Source organism: Camelus ferus, chromosome 10, assembly GCF_009834535.1.
Source record: "Camelus ferus isolate YT-003-E chromosome 10, BCGSAC_Cfer_1.0, whole genome shotgun sequence".
In the NCBI taxonomy this organism is placed as follows: Eukaryota; Metazoa; Chordata; class Mammalia; order Artiodactyla; family Camelidae; genus Camelus; species Camelus ferus.
In genome coordinates, this window is record NC_045705.1 from 2997759 (window position 1) to 3009093 (window position 11335).

Genomic DNA, 11335 nt, shown 5'->3' on the forward strand with positions numbered 1-11335 from the left:
ACCTCTACCCCTGAAGACCTGCTTTCCTACTGTGGAAACAAAGCAATTAAAATTCAGTAAATGAAGAGCTTGTTTCAGGGAAGCAATAACCACTTGTAATGAGTGCGGAGAGGACTGCTCATTCCTTCCTCCCAGTGAGCCCCCAAAGTCAGTCGATGCACTTTTCATCCTCCTTGACAGTTTGATAGGATCTTGATTTCTAGGTTTTGCTACTGGAGTGGAACGTCATCCATCCATCCATCCATCCAATAAATAAATAAACTATAATAAATATTAATTCCAGTCTTGTGTCAGGAACTTAAGTAGATGCTGGGGTTACAGAGAAAAGCAAAACCTCGTTACTTTCCTGGAGCTCACAGTGTAGTTAGGGAGACAGACATTTATCTAAAAATATATATATATAAATTACAACTATGATAAATGCTACAAGGAAAGGAAACCTGGTGCTCTGAGATCCTCTCATAGGAGGGGTTTTACCTACTGTGTATATGGGGGGAGGTGGGCACAGGAGGGTGGTTAAAGAAGGACTTCACAATGGGAGAGATTTATACCTACATTGACATCAAGAGTGAGTACGGGGGAGGGTATAGCTCAATGGCAGAGCGTGTGCTTAGCACACATAAGGTCCTGGGTTCGATCCCCAGGACCTCTATTAAAAATAAATAAATAAATTAACCTAATCACCCCCCCCCCCAAAAAAAAGGGAATATAGTCAGGGCAGTAAAGGGAATAGGGGAGAGGGCTCCGGTCCCATTCCTTCAGACTAAAAAAGATCTGCTGGAGCCCAGGAGAGAGTTACAGGAGTGTTTTATGATTTTGGCAGAGTATGGACCTATATCAGGAAACCCTTTAGAGCCAACCATGTTCCTCCTATTCTACACCATGCCAAATATAAATCAGAGGATCTGTGATACACAAGGGAAAAACGCCTTCTTGATTTTTAAAGCCTAGAGAAACAGCGTGGGTCGTTCTAGGGGTTGGTATGTCACGTGGATGTGTAGTCCGTGGTAACTGAGTCAGCTGATGGGAACATCAACTTTTTTGTAGTGTATGGGTGTCAGCATTATTCTGAACCAAGGTGGGCCCCTGTCTCCATCAGAGCCCTGGCCTGGCACTCAGTGAATCAGGGAATTGTACTGGTGTGTAGAAGGCCGCTCACCACCCCCACTCTTCATCTCAAGTGGATAACTCAGCTCTCAGGGAACCTCCTGGTGGACAGTTTTAATTCCTCTCTGCACAGGAATGGTTGCTTTAGGATAACACTTCTCAAACATGCTCTGCAGGCCAGCAGCAACAGCATCACCTGGGAACTCACGAGACATGCACATTCTGTGCCGCCCCAGGGCCATAGAAGGAGAGATCTGTGTTTTAACAAATCTTTCCATCCCTCAGGCCCCACTGTCCCTCAGAAAAAGTCTAAGGAGGTGCTCCTTGCAACACTTTTTCTGAGATAACATGGGGTTCCTGGGGTTCAAAGCCTCCTGCTAAGATCCTGGGAAACACTGTACTCTACACCCCTTCCAGAACATTCACAGTATACGTTAATATATTAAAGACTACAAGTAGTCCAATGCCAAAGAAACTATTCAGCTTGTGGAATAAGAACAATGTTTTCCAAACATATCTGAACATGGAACTTCATTTACTTTCTTTTCCTCTCATTAAAAAAAAAGACGTTTAACTTGATTTCAGAAAAATTTCCATCTGCTTTATTATTTGCTTGCATGGTCTCTCTCATGGACGGCTAGATGGCAACATATAGTTAGGATTATTTCCCAATTTCCATCTCTGCTCCGGTCTCAATTTCAAATTCCCAATCTAACTGATGTTATGTGGATCAGTGACCTTCTATTGTGGCCAGAACACCAAATTCAAATTATACCAAATGGCTATTTGGAGTTTACCAAGGCGGGGCAGAGATAGTGTTTAAAATCAACTCGGTATGTGTTGAACAGTTGGTCCTAATAAGCTGTGCTATGGAAGGTGTTACAGTCAAAACACAAATAGCGTGTTCACAGAGATATTCATGTATGATGTGAGGAGACCAAACGAATCTTTTACGAGAGGTAAGACTATATCCACAAACGTTGGAGTGTATTTGCCCAGAGCTAACGCCAGGGGCAAATGCATTGCACTCAGGCTGAACTGTAGCTGGAATCCCGTTTCATCAGGTAATAAGGGTGAAGAGTTTGAACACTCCCTTGACTTGAACAAATAGTTCAAATGTTTTTTGAAATAGGAGCAATTGACAAGATCCTAGACCAGTGTAACAAATTTTGCCCCTGAAATTATCCCGGGAGAACTTTCATGTTAAACTGAAAATAGTGTCCTTGGTCTCTACATCTTCATATCAGAATAAAAATGCCAAAACATATATAGCAGACCTCCCAGAAAGACAGCCACCATCTCTCCCTACCAAATTTAAGTCCCAGGTACAGACAATACCGTGGTATTTAAGGACGCATCGGAAGACTGTGAGATTCACAGTACTTCCACCAGGTGGCGTCAGCAACACTCTTTTGAAAATGATGAATCATTCGGATGATTTAATTAAGTCACAAAACCAATGCTTTGTTCCTTAATGCAGGGCTGAAGAACCTGGCTAAGTTGCTGATGGTTAATTCCTGACTTTATGCCATTGACTTTTAAATAAGGTTTAACAGCTAAGGAACTCAAGAAAAGCTTGCTCTAGTTTCCTTAGTCACTTACCACCTCAACTCTAAAAGCTTCCTTCTCCGAGGGGAGAGTCAGTATGGTGTGTGATGCCAAACCACCGAGACCGGTGCGGGCCCCCTGGAGCCGGGGCCCCCTGGAGCCGGAGCGTGTGCGTCATCGCAGGGCTCTGGGTGACAGACTCCAGCGTGAACCACAGAAGACACAGTATGCACAGAGAGGGGGATCCTACTCCAAAGAGAAACCAATACATTTATTGGTTTTCTAGCCAGGAGCAAGAGGGGAGAAAATCCCAAATCACCAGGCGCGTTTCCTGGGGACGATGTCAAGTTCAGAGGAAGAGAACGCTTAAGGTTTCCAAAGTTTCTTTCACACATGGTTTGGTTTTTCTAATTTTTTTGGACATTTATACCTGCCTGATATTTCAGAGTTTGTGAAATGCTGATTTAAGATTTCTTGGCCTTGTTCTATCTACCTTATTGTTCACAAGGCACTCAAATTGGACTGTTTTTATTAATGACCTCCAGAGAATCAAAGACGTGCTAGGTTTACACCAAGAGCACGGCCATTTCAATAAGAATTTATCATAGTTAAATTGTAAATAGTTAAAATTATGCCTTAAAATTAGATGTTGTGAGAAGGAAAACTTCTCTCCATGTATTTAAAATTTGTTATAACCCACTCTAGAAGTAATCATTTAATAATATCCTCCCCCCACATCAACTGAGCAAGGAACGATTTTAAGTCCTTGATGTCTGGTGAGTCTGTGAGATTCTTAAATCTTGGTTGAAATGGAATGAGACTCACATTATTCAAAATCCACCTGTTATATTTTACAGTTTTTTACAAGTCAAGATATCGCTATTTCCATTTTCATGGATTTATGTTGGATTACAGGCATCATCCAAGTATCTTTAGCTATGGCCCCATCTGCTATGCAGAAAGATTTAAAAATAGTTACTGAAAGTGTGTTTTGGTTTATTTGTTTTAAAAATATTTACGTATACCAGAAACCTTCCTTTTCTTGACCATCTTCCCTTTCCTTTAACAGACTGGGCACTAAAAGCTAACACAGTCCAAGTCACAAGCAGACAACTCTATCTGAAAAGGAGCGATGCTTTCTGCATGTAAACGTGTGGCCTTTCTGAAGTGGATACTTTAGCCAGCCTGTACCTCTGCCTAATGAGTGCCCAGTGGCTTTTGACTTTGCTTCCGAAGCAACACAAAAGCAGGTTAGGGTACAGTGTGGGTGCTTGCGCTGGCCCTGTTTCTGGCCCACCCTGGTTTGCATCCTTTTGAGCTGAGCAGGGAGCTGACACACGGCGGCTATGCCTCCAGCCAAGCCCACTTTTCTGAATCCTCTTAACAGGATACATCCTGTAATAAATACCTCCTTAGTGGTCGTCTTCCCAATTTCAAAGGGAACATCTAGACTGATTTATGGCTTCAACAACCGTGAGATAACTTTGCGGCCAAGGAAGCAGGTAATGAGGAAGTGAAACCGTGGGCAGTGTTTGCGGTGGGGGTAATGGAAGCAGACTATTTGGGCCACAGAGTTTCTCAGGGATTGTGTGGGATTAGCTGGAATATGAACGAGGAACTCAGAGCTATTTTACTAGAACTGGCTTATAAAAGCTCTGTAAGTAATATGCTTCCTCTTAATGTTTACATTTAAGAGCAAATCACTTCCTGAAATCTTTCAGTGTGGCCGCTTCGGGGGCCAGGTCGGGGGATGTGGCAGTGTGCTATACCTGTGTTTACTGAAGATGAAAAGAACTAGAGGAACCAATTGGATCATCCGATTCATCTTTCATTTCACAGATGAGAACCGAAGCCAAGAGAGAGGAAATGACCTCTCCAGGACCACGCGATTATGCTGGCGGCTGGACCATAAGCATCACCCCAGTTTTCTCCTCCCGCTTGTTCATCTCTCCCCTACTTTCCGCAGTCCACTGTGTGTTTGGATATCCATTATTTACCAGGGGTCATGGACTACATTTAGTCCTACTGCCAGGGGACCACCAATCTGATGGTACAAGGGGAACTGAGTCGGCATGTCTATGTCATCTTGGATAATAGTCAGGCTCTACCAGGTCCTCAGCCTTGGGTGGCTATCCTCTGCCCACAGCTGAGGTCTCTTTTAGTCCAGAGACACTGAGGGGGTCTCTGGCTCAACTGACTGGGATTCAGGGAAAAATTTTCTTTGCCAGGACAATGGTGGCTTAGTGTCCAGCTTTGACCACTACATTTATGTAATTTTCTTGAGATCGATTCCCTACCTTCATTATAATCTGTCCCTCCTTTAGTCCCTAGGCCAGAATTCCTGCTTTTTTAATACTCTGTGTCCAGTGGGTACTGCTTTCTTTTTGCCAGAGCCTTAGAGACTCAAGTTCAAGGTCGTTGTCTCAGCTCAGAGGCTGGGCCCCCTACTTACTGATGAGGGGCTGGACTCTTCTTTCAGTGAAGACAAATACATACGGTAACCATCTCGATTTTGTTTGCTCTGTCCCATTTTTCTTTTCTCCCTCTCTCACTCTCAGCCATCCTGTTGGCTTCTTCAGAAAGGAAAAAGTCACTAGAGCTACAGAGATCGGCACCTCCATAACACCGGAGGGCCCACGCCGCTGCCCCTGGGGACCTCGGACGCTGTCAGCACGAAAGCCAGTCACAGCTGTCGGGGTGGGGAAGACGCTTTCCTCTGCCTTTCTCGGTTCTTCTGGCTGCTCTAAGAATTAAACAGACATAAGAGAGGTTCACAGGAGAAAAATTAAACAAAAGTTAAATACATGTACACATGGATATCATCTTTAGCTAAAGACAAGAGAGGATGTTGGCGGTGGTGATTTGAGACCTCAAAGGAGAGGAAGGCAATTCACATGGAGATGGAAAAGCAGAGACAATGAAGACACAGAAGAATTTTAACAAGCAGGTTTTATGAGTATCCTCCTGGTCTACCACACCTGGTTTTTTTTTTTTTTTGTTTGTTTGTTTGTTTTGTTTTTTTTATACTATGATATCTGCTGGGGATGTCTCCCTTTTTAGAACAGGTCCTCTGTCTATGCTCTTTTAGGAACCTGGAGGAGGGTCAAACTTTCTTCCTGAGTCTTTGGGACCTTGACTATTTCAGCTCTAAGTCTTTAGCATGCCAAAGGGACATTTTGGATGGGAACTTTTGCTCCCCTCCACAACCTTTGCTCCTTCCAGCTCTCCCATTGTCATCTGCTAGAGCTAGACATGCTCTTAGAGGTCCTCAAGGCCACCTCTACCCATAGTTCAGGCTTGTCCCCAACACTTGTGAAGCTTCTCTTCCTAGCAGCTTCCTCTTTCTTCCCTCTCTCTGGCTTTTTTCAGTACTGCAAGCAACCTTACACATTTGCATGGACACCTCAACCTGTAGATCCATCCACACTCGCTGTATCCAAAAGCCCACTGGCCACCACTTGGGGTATGGACATCATTGAGGGGTCTGTACTTGGTGGAACAAATCAGTGGAAGAGGCTCATTTAGGCCTTGGCTGTGGGGAATTCAGGGGACCCACGGTCCAGAGCAGCCTTGTCCAACAGAAACAGAACATGAGTCCCATCCGGAATTTTAAATTTTCTAGTAGCTACATTAAAAACAATGAAAAGAAACCAGTGACATAAACTTTATTACTACATTTTATTTAATTCAGTATATCCAAAGTCTCATCAGTTCAAGGATAACTGTATTTCTTAAAATTATTAATGGGATACTTGGCATTCTTTCTCACTCGAAGTCTTGGAAATCCAGGGTGTATTTTGTCCTTATAGCATAGCTCAATTCCAACCAGCCTCGTTTCCAGTGCTCAGTAGCCACCTGCAGCTAGTGGTTGCCCACAGAGACGGACGGAGCAGGAAAGGAGGGGACATGGGCAGGAGACGGGCACTGCCCCCGCACCTTGGAAGATGACAGCCTGAGGGGAGCAAAGAGGACACGTGTGAGTCTGTCAGATCCCTTCACTTTTTCTCAATCTGTTAGCCTCCATTTATCTTCACTTATTGTGAATCTAACGCAGACCCCTCGACAACACTTAGCTCACCGACTCCTTTGTCCTTTTCCTCACTCCTGGCCACCTAAACTTGTCTATTTCCTTTCGAGTCGCAGAATGCAAGGGGGTTGTTGGAAAAAATGCAAACCCATCTGAATGTGTCGTCTCCACCCTTGGGAGGATTAATTTGATGATGGAAGGGTACTCTGGGAGACTACAGGGGAAAATTGAAGCTGATATTATAATACAGACAGGTAACCACCTATATTATAACCATCACAAAATATTGTGCCTCAAGGCAGTACCCAGTCTGCTCCTGGGATACTTGTGTGAAATACTCAGAGAGCCTCAGTCCCTCTGAGTCTCAATTATAAACCATATTTTTAAACTGTGGTTGGTAATAATAACAGACATCTATACTTTTCTATGTACCACAGCTGTTTAAGTGCTTCACATGTGTTAATTCACTTACTGTCACAAAAGTTCTACTTCTGTCTCTATTTTATGAGTGAGCAACCAAGCACAGAGAGGTTAAGAGGCTTGTTCTGAGTCACACAGCTTGTATGTGGAAGAACTGGGATTTGAACCCAGAAAGTCTATGCTCTGACCTAAAATAATTCATGTAGGGCACTTAGCAGACTCCTGGGTACACAGCAGGTGCTCAGCAGATAGAAGCTGCTGCTTCAACACTGCTGCCGGTGGCAGTGAGGGTGAGTCCTGGGAGGGCAGAGGCATGGAATGGCGGGTCTAAGTAAATCAGAGACCGGAAGCACATCCTCAAAATCCAAAGCTGAAGTCATTTTTTTTTTTTTCAAATATAGTATTTATTTGTCTGTCAAAGTCTGCTGGGCTCAGCCGTTGAAAGGTGCTCCTGACCAGGCAGCGGGTGGAGATGGACTTAACGCAGGCGCACATTTCCAGGGGAGGAGGGGCTGTGGCCGGAGAGCTGTTCTCACTGCAAAGAAGACAGAGGGGGCTTGGGGCCAACAGTGAAAAGGTAAAGTCATTCTTTCAGGTTTAGAGCTGGAATCCTTACACACCTCCCCCTTCATACAATTTAAAAGTCACTTCTCTTCAGTTTAGTCAAATGACTAAGTGTTTGTATGTCTGCTGTTTTTGAGGATATGGAATTCTGTTATAAAAATTCCAAGAAGGAGCTCTCTGGAATTAAAAAAATATTATCAATCATCCATTTCTTTACAGGAATCAGTCCTGCCTCCCTTTCTCTGGTTCTGGACCAGCAGAGGAGTCGTCTTACTTGGGCAGGAGCTGCAAAAGAGCCTTCTGCCTTTGGGGACCACCATCTAGTCAACGATTTTACTCTCTGTACCAACAGTGCTTATTAGCGTGTGAGTACAATGGTTTAGGCAGAAGGAAAGAGTACCTAATAAAGGATTTACCATTATTTGTCCATGAAATACATTTTGAGGCTTATTGGAGGAAACAGGTTTTGTTTACTACATGTCTTATTTAGGTCAGTTTAAATTTTATCCATATTTTCTCAGTGTACACAAAGCCTAGAGGAACGACTCGGAGGCTTCTAAATTGCAAGGAAGATTGCAACTGGCTAGTCATTAAGGGTTTCTCTCAAGGAAAGGGAAGATCTAGGTGGGGTGACAGAGGCACTGCCCCCTGGGTACAGCCCATCTGAGACTAAGATCCTGCTGGGGTCTCATGAGGCCAAGCAGAACGCTGTGCTCCACCCCTCCCCCCAAGTACGAAAGCCTCTCCGCGTCCCCGTCTTCCTGTTTGTAGAAAAGCTGAAGTCTCCCGGGCCTCCCTGAGTCACAAACGAACAGGCTCAAGCAGTTAATGACCGGGACACAGAGCCACAGAATCTTTCAGCGTCTGATGCGCATTCCTGAGTTGTGTGACAGACACTATAACTGCCACCAGCGTAGGAAAAGCTACCAGCACACTGACCAGACTGCAGCCATGACATAAGCTGCTCCGTTCTGAGCAGTGATAAATCTATGGCTGGCGCAATTCCAAGAACCGGCCTCAAGAGAATGGGATTAACCCTATTGCTCATAATAATCTATGTCTTTGTGGGCATCCAAATAATTGCAGCTTGCTGTGCCCATACCTGTAAGTGGGCAACTGAAATAGTCAGCAAAGAGATAACACAGACCCAGGTCAACATCGTCCATCCTAAGAGTACGGCACCTTATGTCACTATGAAGAAGCTACAGAAGAGAGACCTTCATCCATAATCCCATAGAAATGCAATGATGTCTGATAGTGGGAATTTGTAAGCAGCTTTTTGCAGGAAAGAGCTCTGTGCAGGGAAGAGTTCCCTGCAGGAGGCCCCTTTGGTCTTGTCACTTTAGCAAAGCTATATTTTAACTAACCTCTAGCCCAAGCTCACCCTTTAAATCTTTTGATCACACAGTGTCTCGCTTAAGCTGTTAGTTCTTTCCTCAGATCAAAGAAATACAAATGAGGAATAAGTAATTAATGAGTAATGAGATCTTTTCCCCAGCTTCCTCTTCAGCAATCCTACAAGCAAACTGTGTGAACCAGACAGCATCTAAAAAAAAGATCACAAGGAGTTGACAAGTCTGCACGCAGTGGGAGATGGTGGCAATCTGACCTCCTATCTCAGTGATTAATTGAAGATACTTCCCCTTTTTCCCCTTTAAAAACTCCCATGGCCAAGCAGAATCTTCAGAGTTGGTTCTGGGACATGAGTCTGCCTTCTCCCTAGGTTGCCAGCCTCCTGATGAAAGCAACCTTTCCATTCCTATCAGCACTTGTCTCTCGAGTACTGACTTTGTGAGCAGGGAGCAGCTGAACCTGGGTTCAGTAACACTCAGGATGGGCATGGACAGAAACGGTAGACATGCAGTTTCTTCCCACACTTACACAACTTATCACATGGCCCAGTCAGCTGAAGCATGAAAGTAGTCATTTTTTCCAACCATGTGCCTGACTTTATTTATGCATCTGTAGTTGAGTCAACTCTGAGCATTCACATTGTAGCTGAAAAAGCCAAACCCTCTGAGCCTAAACCCACTGTTTTGAAATCATATGGAGTCATTGTAGCCCTTCCATAGGTGGCACATCCAGATAGCCACACCCTTAGGTTACAGCATTGCAGGTGTGTCTCATGCTGCCTAGAGCAGATGCTGACCTATCTCTGCCGAGCTCCAGCCCCAACTGACAGTCAATGCTATCAGCTCCCAGTCCCTCCACCTCAGGAGAAGACAGATTAAGGTGTTTCCTTTGGCATGTCCCTTTCAGCGGTATAATCATTGATGATTCTTTACTTAGTGAAGAAGAATTAAGACTTTAGACCCAGGGGGCAAAAACACACCCTGTAGAAGCCTGGCTTTATACCAGCTGAATGCCTGTTACTGAACATGAAATCATGATAATCAGAGTTGAGTCAAGCTTGAGAAGGCTCTTGGTCTGTGCCCTCGAGTGGAATGCTCATAGCAGAAGCTCTCAAAGAGACTGACACGCTTACCATTGATAAGATTCTCTTCCAAATTTCTTAGAATAAAAACTTAACTGTTTCGGGTTTTGTTCCTCATTTCCTCATTCACTAAACATAGCAATTCTGTGCATACTGCAGACTCATTTTGCTTATTGAGGTTGTTGGCATATTTCTCAGGGGTGAACTGAAATGAGGTTTAGGTGTAAAACTGGGCCAAGACATCCAGACAGGAAGTTTAAATGATAAGGGACAGGACATGAAACTGAGTCCCCCTAAAATCAAGTTCCCCTGTGAATTTATGATTAATCCAAATAGTATTACAAATTTTATTCTCTTTCTTGTCCCACCTCCTTTACCCTCAGGATTGAGGAGTGTCAAAGAAAAAGAGAGGTTGAAACCATGCAGCACCCTGTGTGGCCTTCCTGGGTACAAAAGCCCCTCTGTGTTCCTCATTTCTTGTTTGTAGAAAAAGGTGTTAGTCACCCGTGCCTTCCCTGAGTTACAGAGAGCAAACTCAAGCAGTTAATGGTCAAAAGCGTAGAGCCACAGGACTCCTAGATCCTCCTGAAGGGATAGAGGTAACATTCTGATGCACTTGTTTGAATTGTTCTGCAGAAACTCAGACCCCACCCAGTGGAGGCTAGTGACTACAGGCCGACCACAAGCACGGAGACCCCAGACGGAACCAGAAAGTTGGAACGAGAAGGTTGATGATTGAGATTCTTGAAATATCTCCCTGTTACCTCAGCACCACCCACTCAGAGGAAGGTCCACAAGCTGATCAGGCATCCTATCCCCTTCTCCCCTAACGCTGTCTTGAAAAACCTTTTCCTAAAGTCAGCCAGGGAGCTGCCCATTCTCCTTGCCAGGTGCCCTGCAAATTAAACCCTTACTTTGCTGGAGATGATGCAGGAAAAAACAGATGTGGGGCGTGAGGAGGGCCGTGTCCCAGGGGTCTTTTGAGTCCCTGGGACGTTCCCCACCAAGTGTGGGTCCTTGGCTTCACACAGGAAAGAATTCAAGAGTGAGCCATAGTTGAGTAAAGGTAGATTTATTTAGAGAGATACGTACTGCATAGAGTGTAGGCTGTTTCAAAAGGCAAGAGAAAGGCCATGAGGTGTGGGGGGTGGTTGCTCAGGTTAAAGTGAAAGTAGGTACACACTCCATAGACAGAGAGAGCGAGAGAGAGGCCTCCACAAGGCGCGGTGTTGCCA